We start from the raw sequence: 12,962 nt of genomic DNA, 5'->3' as shown, positions 1-12,962 counted from the left end.
CTCTCCTGCTTCCTGTCCCCATTGCTTCTCAGCTGTGGGGGGAGGGATCACTGTATGGAGAGCTGCTCCCCCATCTGCCCAACCCCTATGCATCTTGACCTCCCATACCAAGACAACCCTGCCAAGCCTCACCCCATACACTCAGTATACCCCTAGCCCTCCATACCTGAACCCCACCCCACTGAACCTCAATCCCTGCACCCAGACCCCCTGCCTCTGGATCCCCCTGCACCCAGACCACCCCTCACTGAGCTCCCTGCCCTCAACCTCCCACCCTGACAATCTCCACTCCCCTGCACCACTCTGAGCCCCCACATCCAGGCACCCCATGCCACTGACCCCTATCTAGCTGCACCCAGACCCCCACCCCACCAAGCCCCACTTCCCCAGCACCAAGACCCCCTTACTAAGACCCCCACACCTAGACCCCTCTGCTGAGCCCCAACCACTTTCACCTGGATGCCCCTGCAGAGGCCCATTGCCCCTACACCTGGAACCCACACAACGGGCCTCTGTGCATCCAGATCCCCCCACACCTAGACCCCCCGCCACTGAGCTGCCTGCACTCAGATTGTCCCACACAGAATCCTCTCACCCCACGCCTGGATCCTCCCACACTGAGCCCCCCCACACTTGGATCCTACTTGGTTGAGCCTGCCTGCCCCACACCTGGTGCACCTGGCACAGAGAGGCAGGGCCCCAGGGTGTTTCTGGGTAGGCCCATGCCTTGTGCTGTGTCAGGGTCGGGTCCATGTCCCGGGGTGGTGGGGTTGCAGGGTGATCTCCCACCTTTGTACAACCAGTGGCCTGTGCTCCCCACTGCCATGCTGGAGCCTCTGCATTTATTTATTGACAAATAAAACTTGCAGAAGTTTGCAGAATTTTAACATTTTTTGGTGCAGAATGCCCTCGGGAGTAATTCATGTGGTCAGTTTTCCAGACAGACAGCTAAAGTAAGGCCGGGGTTTGTTGTGCAGCTGTTTTTAGGGAGCAGCTTGTTTCCTCTCTCTCTGTTTTTGTTTTGTTTTTTGTTTTTGGTTCTTGTGAATTGAATTTCATTTGCAATTCTAAGAACTAAAGTAGTGTTTTGTTGCAACCTCCCAGCAAGAGTGTTTATATTTTTATCTAATTTCTCTGTGTGTACTCTGTGACCATAACACATCATAATGCAGCCCTCCCACTGCAGGTAGGCACTATAGGATCCTCTAGTCCTGAACCCATCCCATCTCCACCTTTCCCCTATTATTGTGTAATGCCTCAAGATTCTTTTGTGCAGCAGAACCACACCTTTTCCACTGTGTGGGTAACATCCACACCCATGGAGGAAAGGGCAGGATTTATGTCTCAAAGTAGCTGAGCTGATGCTGAGGAAAATGAAAACCTATTACCCATCCCCCACCTCACCCTGCCGTGTGCATGTGCACACACACACAATCCTGCCATGGGTTGTTGAAAACCTAACCATCATAACTGATATGTTTGCTCTGGCCCCCACAACTCATCCATTCACCCCACAGGGTGCACTCCTTACTTTGGGAAATGCTATCTTAAGCAGAGAAGTAGTTAGCAGAGATTAAACCTATTGCATTACCACTGTCATATGTATATATATAGAATGTTAACAGTGTTCTGGGTACTTTACAGATGTGTGAAGCACTTGCTGTCTTAAATGTTTACAGTCTGATTTTCTGGACATTTCTAAGTTTCTTATGCCTTCCCAATGGTTTATATAGGCAACCACTATAGCCTGTCTTCATTTTACATATATTCTCTGAATTATTTTACAATCAGTGAACTGTGGCATGAAAACAGCTCTCATCTTGATGTTGGCTCAAGAGATTTCACTCCTACCATCCAAATCCTTGGAGCTCAATAGAGGAACAAAAGTTGCTTGTTTTCTCCACCTCCACCCTATCTTATTAAGATTCTTGTTTGTAATAGTATCTCATCCATTCAAGCTATTAGCTAACAAATAGATTAGAACATAAGGCTAGGGAAATGCATGTGTTTCATTTTACCTCAGGCCAAATTTTTCAAATCAAGGCCTGAATTTGCAGTTTTTACACTGGCTGATGATGTCTGTGGGAGTTTTGCCTCCGAAAGGACTACAGGATCAGCCTTAAAATCCATAAGAAGGGATTTTACACCATCCAAACTTGCCTCTCACACTTCTGCTCCCTGAGATTTCCACAAGCCTATTTGTCTACCATAGACATTGGGAAGGGAACAGGGGCTTGTGTTACTCTAGCTAGTGTGCATATTGAGACCACCACCACCAAGGACAACAAAGGGTGCAGCTGGTGGGCTACTTGTGGAAGGTACCATGATGAGGCAGTTCTCAAGAAGAAATATTTGTGAGCACCTCTTTGAAAGAAGAAACCAAGGACTTGCTGTAGGAAGGATGACAACAGTGCAGTCACTTCATGATGACTTTCTATGAGGCCCAGGAAGGAGAAAAAGTCAGATCTAAAATGAGTTAGCATGTGTTAAAACAGAGGTTGAATTGAGGCAGTTTGCGCTGGTCAGAAGGCTGGTACTTTTTCCTAGTGGCTGCAATATTGTGATCCAGAATTTAGACTTCTTAAAAAAACCCTAGCCCTTATGTTTGCAAAAGTAATCTTAAAAGTGAAAACCCAATATAATCAAAGCAGTGATGTCTGCAGAGAGCCTGAAACAGTAGTTCTGAGAGGTGTGAACTGTTTCCATTCATCTCAGTGGGGTGTTAACCCCAAAATCTAATTATGGAATTTAAATACCAAGAATTAACTATTTCATTCAAAGAAAAAGAAGAACAGGAGTACTTGTGGCACCTTAGAGACTAACAAATTTATTCGAGCATAAGCTTTAGTGGACTACAGCCCACTTCTTCGGATGCATTTGTTAGTCTCTAAGGTGCCACAAGTACTCCTGTTCTTCTTTTTGCGGATACAGACTAACACGGCTGCTACTCTGAAACCTATTTCATTCAAAGCATGCAAAGTGACCATCCTAATCTGCTGTTAATGGTGTCTTATATTGGTGTCATGGGTGAGCAGAGCTTTGGAGAGTAATGCTTTTCCCTCCAATTCAACCCGTGCTCTGAAGGAAGCTATACTGTGCCCTTGTCTATGTAAAATGTTTGACCAAGATTTTCAAAAATAGGTTCCTAAAGCTAAGCTCCTACATGCATATTTAGGCAGAAGTGCTAAGCAGCAGCAGCTCCATTGACTGCATGGAAGACTTGTTGGTCACAAAGCTGTCATGCAGGCGTTGTTCATGCAGTGGGCTCCTAAGGGATAGTCGAGGATGTACTCTTGTGGCATAAAAGAAGGTGGGAAAAGTGGTAAGCAAATAGGCTTGTGGAAATCTTATTAAACTAAAATTCAATTGAACCCGTAGCACCCCTTTTCCATATGTAAGCATGGCATGGCTCCTTTGATGAAACAAACTCCTGGGCCAGTGGCAACTGAGCTACCATCTGTCTTCATGATACTAAAGTGTAGAAGTTTAACAAAGACTCAAGGTCACATTCTCATTTCTGGGGAGATCTGTTCTTTATTTCTGATTTATCAAACAATGAATAGAAAGAGGTGTGGCTAATATGGAAATAGCATCAGTTACAGTATCTCGAGAGTCCGGTTGTTGAGAATCAGATGCTACTTGCAGAGTAAATGAAACTCATTTTTTGCCATTGTTTAATCTTTCTTCTGAGAGTGGGCTAAATACATCCCTGGTGTAACTCCATTGGAAGTACACCAGGAAATCTTACCATTGACTTCAATGGGAGCAGAGTTAGGTCTGTGATGGTACCTCCCATAAGGCTTCATGGAAATATGCTTAGGATGTGTTTTATGCTACATATGTCATGTAACATATCTCAAAGGTTATGATCTACTGAATGTATTAATCCTATTTGTATGCATGTATCATTTTTGTATTTGAAGTTATGAATGTTGGCTGTGTACTGGCTTGATTTCTAAATAACCTTAGTAGAGCATTTGGTCAGTTCCTGGAGAAAGGAATGTTGAAATTAAGTACCTAATCAAGAAACACTTAAAGGACAATGGATCTTGGAATGCTCCAATCCACATAAGAAGTCTACTTGAGGACGTTCAAGGTAGCATGTAAACAATGGATGCTACCTGTAAAACCTGAGTCATGCATGGACATGTGACTTGCCCAGGTGACTCCTAAACTCCATCTTGGAGCTGGACTTTGCATAGGAGTGAGGAGGGGGTCTCCACCCACAAGAGAGTCTATTTAAACCCCTGGGAGACCCCTCCATTTTGTCTTCAGCTGGTTAAAGAGAGAGCCTCTCCACCCTGAAAGAGACCTGAAAGAAATTGTAAGGGGGTGAGTGATTGCTGGACCCGGACTAGCAGGAGATTAGTCTGTGAAAGGGAGCATTCTGGAACTGGTGAGGATCTTATCTGTATTCAGTTTGATTAGACATACATTTGCGCATTTTATTTTGCTTGGTGACTTACTTTGTTCTGTCTGTTACTACTTGGAACCACTTAAATCCTACTTTCTGTATTTAATAAAATCACTTTTTACTTATTAATACATACTCTGAGTTAATTAATACCTGGGGGAGCAAACAACTGTGCACCTCTATCAGTGTTATAGAGGGCAAACAATTTATGAGTTTAGGTAAAACGGATTTATTTGGGTTTAGACCCCATTGGGAGTTGGGCATCTGAGTGTTAAAGACAGGAACACTTCTGTTAGCTGCTTTCAGGTAAACTTGCAGCTTTGGGGCAAGTAATTCAGACCCTGGGTCTTTGTTGGAGCAGACGGGAGTGTCTGGCTTAGCAAGACAGGTGCTGGGGTCCTGAACTGGCAGGGAAAGCAGGGGTAGAAGTAATCTTGGCACATCAGGTGGCAGCTCCCAGGGAGTTTCTGTGATTCAACCCGTCACAAGGTCTACACTGAGTGCTTCTGAAAATCCTACCTGTACATTCCTGATCCTTTTCTTCCTTTCTCTGAGATTGACAGTTTCATGTTTCCATGTATTTATTTACATTTGCAGTAATGAATACAATTTTACTTTTTATAGTTTTCCAGTATTTTCCTTCTCCTTTTGGACTCAAATTCTCCCCTTGAAGTCACAGGAAACTAAGAAAAAAGTTTGACACTGAAATAATTTGTTTTTTAAAAAAAACAAACAAATTCCAGGAAGTCCTGACTTACACTTGGTTTTGGTCATGTTCATGTGACATTTAATCTTCCGTAAATAGACTGTTCTATAATCTACTTTTTCTGACCTCACATTTTTAGAACATCCTTACTGAAAGTACACTCCGTTATCACATCCCAGAAGAGCGGCCATTTTTATAAGCTTCTTCCAGGTTTCCTCTGGCATTGGAGTGTTAGGTTCAGTAAAATGCACAGCGGTCAGCAGTAGCTGCCCTGTCCTCCCTCTCTCACTGTTACTCCTTTTTGGGTTTTGTAGTTCCCATGGTTCTGGAGCATGAAGGCTCTTGGCCTCCTGGATGGCATGGCAGAACTGGTTCTCCCATAGGCATAGTCACTACCCATCTTCTGCTGAAAGGATCCCAAGCTGGAAGTGAGACTGTAACAGTAACAGCTGGGAAATCTAACAATGGGGGACGGGGGTCAATTAAAGGAAACAGTTGACCTGCTGGTGCTTACACAGCCTCTTCTGTTGCCAGGAGAGACTTCAGATTAACATGGGAATTTGCCTTACATCTGGCAGATGATAAAATCTGCAACTGGGCCTGTCTCTGTGAAATGGGTCTGGCCTCCATCACACTGCAACCAGCTGCTGCTCACTGTGCTCATATTTATGAGTTGACTGCATCCCTAAGTATGTGTGTTGTCTTTGTACGCAAGGGAACAGACATAGAGAGAACAGGGAAGAGGGCCCACATTCTGCAAAGCACTTAAGCATGTGTTTTAACTTTAAGCAGGTGAATAGTCTCACTGACCAGTGGCACTACTCATGTGCTTTATTGAACTGGGGCCAGGATGAACAAAAAATAATATGAATGGAAAAGAAAACACAAATGCAAAGAATAAAAAAGTAAACAAACATCTTTCTTATGCCATCTAGAGAAACACCGCTGCACTGCGACTCAAACCAACATGCAGCAAGTCAGACATCGGTGGAAAGGAATTGAGAGGATTATTTCACAATTTTATTGCACAACTGAAAATTAAACTTTTTTTGCTTTTGTTTTTTAATATTTACAAGCCATTTATTTTGCACACACAATCTAAACAGCATTTTCCCCAATAAAATTATCACCTAGAAAACTTACACACAGACTGAAGCATACATGTAAACTAAGTGTTTTGTGTTAAATGCCAGTTGCCTCAATCTAACAGCCCTAGAGTGATGAGGCGCTTGGGAACTGGGATGCAGAGGTCATCCCTCTCTAGGGAGCACTTCTGTTCAAGAGTTGCTTGTAAAACAAAATGGATGGATTTTCTTTTTCTGTCCTGAAATGTAGCATAAAGACCACCTCCACCCCGCATTGGGAGAGAAACTGAAGAGTTCACTATTCATTCACACAGGAGGCCTTTTAGTAGGGTAATGCACAGACAGGGACATGATTTTAAAATTCAAATCCTTCCGTGTGACATGTCTTGCAAAGAATGACAAGCATCCCTTCATGCATCGCTCACCGTAAGGGTTATGAAATTCCTGTCTTCCCCCTGAAGAATGTAAATATACCTGTGACATGGCAAAAAGAAGTCCGGCTCAAATCAAGCTCTGCTTGGTGAGGGGAAATGTGGAGTCCTTTCTTAGGTCATTAGAAGAGAGCTGACAGATATATTGCATATGCTGTTCCTGACCTCTGCAAAACCATACAACAGTAGCATGATGCAATGACATTTGCATATCCTTACCCACATTGCCTTGTGTAATATTTTGCTTCAATTATTAAGATCTTCATCACTTTATTCTCTAAAGCAATGTGTTCTAGTCTGTTAGCATGCTGTGTCCATCACAGTGCCCTTGATTTCCAAAGCACACAAGCTGCTGCTCCCATAGCTGGTCAACTCACTTTCTTAGTCATTTAGGCTAACATTTTCAAAACTGTCCACACACTTTTGATGCCCAACTTGCAACACTTAGGACTTGATTTCCAGAGAAGCTGGGCACCCTCACCTCCAAATGGAGTCAAAAACAGTGGTGGTTGCTCAGCACCTCTGAGAATCAAGCTATAGGTAGCTCAAGTTGGAACATTGAAAACTGAGGCACCCAAAACTTAGTAGACATATCAGAAAAATAGGGACAAAGGTCCATTGCTTCTTTAATGCACTCAGCACCTGCTAGCCTCCTTCAGGTTGCTAACTCTTCTGAGAATGTCAGCTAAATGAAAAAATTGAACCTACAGCAAGCTTGGAAGGAGAGTGAATATTTATGTACTCTGTTACCTGGTGTGCTGTCCATGTGGTCCATTTCTACATATGCTACCAGGGGATGGCTTTATGGAGGACAAATCAGCTGGTTGTGTGAAGGGAAAAAAATAAACGGGCCTTTTCAAATCTTCCAGTGCCACTGCTTTCCCCAAAACTATGCATGGTCATCATTAGGGCCCTACCAAATTCACGGCCATGAAAAATGCATCGTGGACAGTGAAATCTGGTCTTTTCTGTGCTTTTACGCTATAGTACTATACCGATTTCATGGGGGAGACCAGAGTTTCTCAAATTGGGGGTCCTGACCCAAAATGGAGTTGCAGGGGGATTGCAAGGTTATTTTAGGAGGGGATCATGGTATTGCCACCATTACTACTCCCCTACAATAACTTTGTGACCCCCCCAACTCCGTTTTGGGTCAGGACCCCTACAATGACAACACCGTGAAATTTCAGATTTAAATAGCTGAAACCATGAAATTTACTATTTTAAAAATCCTATGACCATGACATTGACCAAAATGAATGGCAAATTTGGTAGGGCCCTAGTCACCATTAGCATCTCACACCCAATGGTTGGTAAGATTGGATGCAGGTTTGGTACAGGATTCTGAGCATCTTCAGGTATCTCCCCATCCTCTGAGGCTAGTTACATTGTGATATATTAAAGGCTCGATCCCTCTATTCCTGACATTTAGAGTTTTTGTTTGCTTTAAAGTAGCTCTCCTCCCTCCCCCTTCAAGTTCGCAAGGAAAAGGTAGATTCTCTGCACAATAAGCATAAACAGCCCACCAGGCTGTGAGAAGATACTGTACTATCTTAAAAATATCTGACAAAGTAATGGGAGAGAGGGATACTATCACTAGTGATAAATGTGGGGAAGGTGAAGCACAGGTAAAATGTGTGATGGACTGGATGCCAAAGGATCATGGGATCAAGCCTTTTAGAAATTTCACTTGGCATTAAAGAAACTTCATGCTAACATAGGGACTATATGAAGCGGTGGAAATGTTGAGTGCTCAATGTGCTTATACGTATGTGTGCAATTGCTCATGGTGTTACTACCCTTTGACTAAAAAACAATAATTCCTGGGAATTATGTTTAGAGGCACAGGAGTTTAGGAGCCAGAAAAGCTGCAACAATAGGAACATGTTAAAAATAAATAAAACATCGGGCCCATCCTTGTGGCTTCCAACCACTCAACGTCCTCTCAAGTTTGGACTTAACTAAAAACTGCCAAAAGCACAGAATAAAGAGAAGTGTGTGTAGAAATGCAGACGCCTAAAAGTGGAAGAGCACCTGATTGCTTTTCATAAAAGAAAGGGACCGTGATGGTGTATCTTTAATAAAGAACTTGCCATATGGAATATCATGAACCTATGTTCTTTCATACGTAGTCAGAGAAACTACTGAGACAGGAACAGCACCTGTGAAGTCTCAAAGGTCAAGACCAATACTCCAGGCAACGGGGAAGTCTATCCCTTTTATTGAACTGTTTCTTGGAGGATCCCAATGACCCACAATTCTAGTCTTCTGCTTCACACAATGTCCTGAAAACTTCCAAGTGTGATGGATACTGAAGAGAGCTGTACAAACCTTTTGCGACAAAACTTCAAAAAGACTCTGAAATCTGCTTGTTTCTTATATGAATGTGGAAATGAAACCAGCAAAGTTTTTGTCTGAAATATTTTTGGGCCCAGATAACTGAGACTCAAACTTTTTTTGCTCGCTTTCTCTATAAGCACAATTTTTTTAAAAAAAGGCTGAGTCCTATGGGTCCATAACAAATTTTCTGACAGTTGGTTATGGGTTAGGTCTACTGGCCTAGTTGAATCCCCATGAACACGAACTTTTCCAAAATCCATATGCTACTCATGAATCTTAACAAAACTCACTGATTTTTTAGTTTGTCTTTGCATTACTTTGAACAAACCCAAAACTTAAAAGCAAAGGATACAAACTCTGCCCAAACAGTTCAGTTTGAACCAATACCAACAGGATTTGCAAATTTTAAGGCCAGAAGGACCATTTTGGTCATCTAGTCTAACCTCCTGCATAACACAGGCCCTAGAACCACACTGTTGTGCCTTACCATTGAATAGCTGTACCATTTGGGTTCCTGTAAGTGGTAAGCACTGGGCAGGGTGTATGTGTGTGTGTGGGGAAATTACATAAATTATATGCCCTCAGTCTGAATCTGCACGGTGGTGAGTCCCAGAAATGCCTAAGCATAATAGGTGTCTATCACTCACTGGAGAACTCTTTATGAGCTGCAGTGAAGCACAGCAAAGTCTACCCAAAAAGTAGATTATCCATAGAGCTCATTAGGATCTTCTACAAAAACCAAAACACCCTGATATGCTGCTGCCTACTCGTGGCTTGTTTTCTGTTAAGTCTGGATGAGTAGCCAGAGGAACAATCAGGATACATTGGTTTTTAATTTTTCTTCTTTAGATTTCAGTTGTTTTAGAGCAGTGTTTCTCAAACTGGGGTTGCCGCTTGTGTAGGGAAAGCCCCTCTCGGGCCAGACCAGTTTGTTTACCTGCCCATTCCACAGGTCCGGCCGATCACGGCTCCCACTGGCTGCGGTTCGCCTCTGCAGGCCAATGGGAGCTGCTGGAAGCGGCGGCCAATAAGTCCCTTGGCCTGCGCCGTTTCCAGCAGCTCCCATTAGCCTGGAGCAGCGAACTGCAGCCAGTGGGAGTCGCGATTGGCCGGACCTGCGGACGGGGCAGGTAAACAAACTGGCCCAGCCTGCCAGGGGCTTTCCCTACACAAGCGGCAACCCCAGTTTGAGAAACACTGTTTTAGAGCACTGCAAGAGAGAACTGATGCAGCAATAAATCTGCCTCAAAATCAGCAAAAGAAGCTTGCAAGGACATTAGCTTTGCTTCAGCCATTAACTAACCAACCAACCGTCGACTTCAGGTGGGCCGAAGTTTGAAAGGATGAATGTCCTGATTGCTGCTATTACCATGGTCGCTGTATTCCTCTGGTGTTTCTCCTTTGCTCACATGCATCAGTGGAATGACTGTGGGATCAGCAGAACTAACAAAGATCATGAATCTTTGACCCGAGACTGGTTTAATCTCAAAGCTCGGCTTCGCAAACTTGACAATGAGCTAGATCATTTAGAATAGGGAGGCCATGTGGTCTAGTGGTTGATAAGAAAAGGGCACAGATCCTAGACAAATCTCAAAACTAATGTTTAATTGTGACCTAACTGACAATTTGAACCTAAGTCTTCAGAGGTAAGAGAATAGGTGTTTTCACTCCCTTAACTCTTCCTGTATTTTGGCTGTTTTTAAAAAATGAGACAGGCCATTATTTACTGCATTTTAGAATTCACACGTTTAGGGTCCAATAGAGAATGGCTGAGCCATTACAAACATTGACTCTATCTCCCCTTGTAAGTACTCTCACACTTCTTATCACACTGTCTGTACTCGGCTAGCTTGATTATCACTTCAAAAGTTTTTTTTCTCTTAATTAATTGGCCTCTCAGAGTTGGTAAGACAACTCCCACCTGTTTATGCTCTCTGTATGTGTGTATATATATCTCCTCATTATATGTTCCATTCTATATGCATCCGAAGAAGTGGGCTGTAGTCCACAAAAGCTTATGCTCTAATAAATTTGTTAGTCTCTAAGGTGCCACAAGTACTCCTGTTCTTCTTTTTCCCTCCATGTGTGTAATTCCCACTGACTACAAAGGGACCTACACATGACAAGGACTTATAGAATGAAACCCCAAGCATTCTACATGGAAAGCTTAATGCATAGGGTTTAATTGATTTTCCCAAAGGTTTTCCATGACCAAGTTTAAACCTACCCTTTGAAAAAGGGGGCCTGGCTTTGCTCAGAATCAAGGAGATTAAAATATTATTCAAAGATCAATGCCAGTGAGGATAAAAAGAAATACGCAATAGTGGCCACATTCCCTGAGTACAATCCATCTCGTGCACTAAATAACGCAGGGGTCCTCTGGAAAAAATAGCCTGTGATTTTAAAGACTGTATTATAAGGCATACACAAAAGGGTCAGATTAAGGTTGCATGAGCAACTTTAATTTGGGCATCTCCTAACTTTTCAGTGCTTCACTTTACAGCAGTTTTTAATGTAGCTCTTTGTATGGAAAAATATACACATGCACTGTTTATATGAGAATTACGTTGCTGTAATACCTAGGGAAATAGCCATGGTTTGGTTTGAACTCTTTGGTCTCACCTGATTAGAGATCTCTGCAACTCTGAAGCATAACTAGCAGAGGGTAAAGACTGTGTGTCCAAGCAGAGTTTCAGCCTGAAGACAAAACCATTTCTCTTCTTTGGATTTAAACCATGCCCTTAATGTTGGCAGATTATTAGATGCAAATATTGCCTTTTTGCACTGCACAATGGTTTCTTGTCAGTATAGGAGGAGTCAAAAGGAGTAGGACATTATTCCCTTATTGAAACAGTAATTAACTGGGGAAAATAAATCAATCTAATCCAGAAAAGATATAATCTTGTAATTTGGGGTTGATAAAACTCTGCATACTTACGTGATAAACAGGCTACGTGTTCCACTACAGGAACTGTAAATACTTTTGGATAAACAACCGACATACGTAGTCCATCACTTGAATAAATGTTTTGTCTTTTTTTCTAATTCGCAAATTATTTCTTATATAGCCTACAGCAATTACACTCTGTAGGGCAAGTACACACTGTGTCCAGGGAATTTGTAAGAGGAAAATGTTGTGCACAGTTAACTGGCACATACAGTACGTTCCTTTTGACAAAAATGAGTATTCTATGTCTGCATATGAGAGGTGAGTGTGGATGTTGGGGGTCCCCTAAAAATAGGGTATTATAGATCTATGACTATAAGCACTTTCCCAAACAGTAATGGCTGAACAAGGCCAGTAGTTTCTTTCTACTCTGGCTGCTTATAATGTTAATTTGAAAAAATCTTCAATTAGGTCCTGATTCAGTAAAGCATTTAGACATTTCTATCCACAGTCTAACTACACATTACAGGCTACTAACATAAAAAAATAGAATACTTACATGTCAAAGATGTTTCAGCATATTCAATACCAGAGTGCAAATGTTGGTTAATTTGCTTTCATAGTGCATGGGTGATCCAGTTGTTCCAGTCTGGTTGATTAGAGATGCAGAAACTTGATTTAAAAAAAAAAAACTTTGGGGGTATTTAACTTGAGGAGCAGATGGATACCAAAGACCACAGACTTTTCCCTCCTTTTTTGCACTCTAACAAAATGGAACCCATTTCACTTCATAGCTATTGATCCTCACTCCACCTGCTGAGTTACTGTGTCCTGTTGATGGTCCATAGAAATCTGATGAATATCTCTTATGATATCTGGCAGAGTAGGAGGGAGTGTCTCACAATGCCTAAAACTAGTATCTCTGCTGATTAAAAGGCAACAACTCAAGGAGTCCTGCACAATCTTCCTCAGCTAAAAAAAACAGATGGTGGCCATTAGGCAGGCCATGGTGATAGGTGAACTGGCACAATCTGGAGATCACATCATTTTCCAGGTAGAAGTTTATAGTTATATTTGAATAAACACTCATGTAAAAATA

Source organism: Malaclemys terrapin, chromosome 1, assembly GCF_027887155.1.
Source record: "Malaclemys terrapin pileata isolate rMalTer1 chromosome 1, rMalTer1.hap1, whole genome shotgun sequence".
NCBI classification, from domain to species: domain Eukaryota; kingdom Metazoa; phylum Chordata; order Testudines; family Emydidae; genus Malaclemys; species Malaclemys terrapin.
This window is presented reverse-complemented; position numbering follows the sequence as displayed.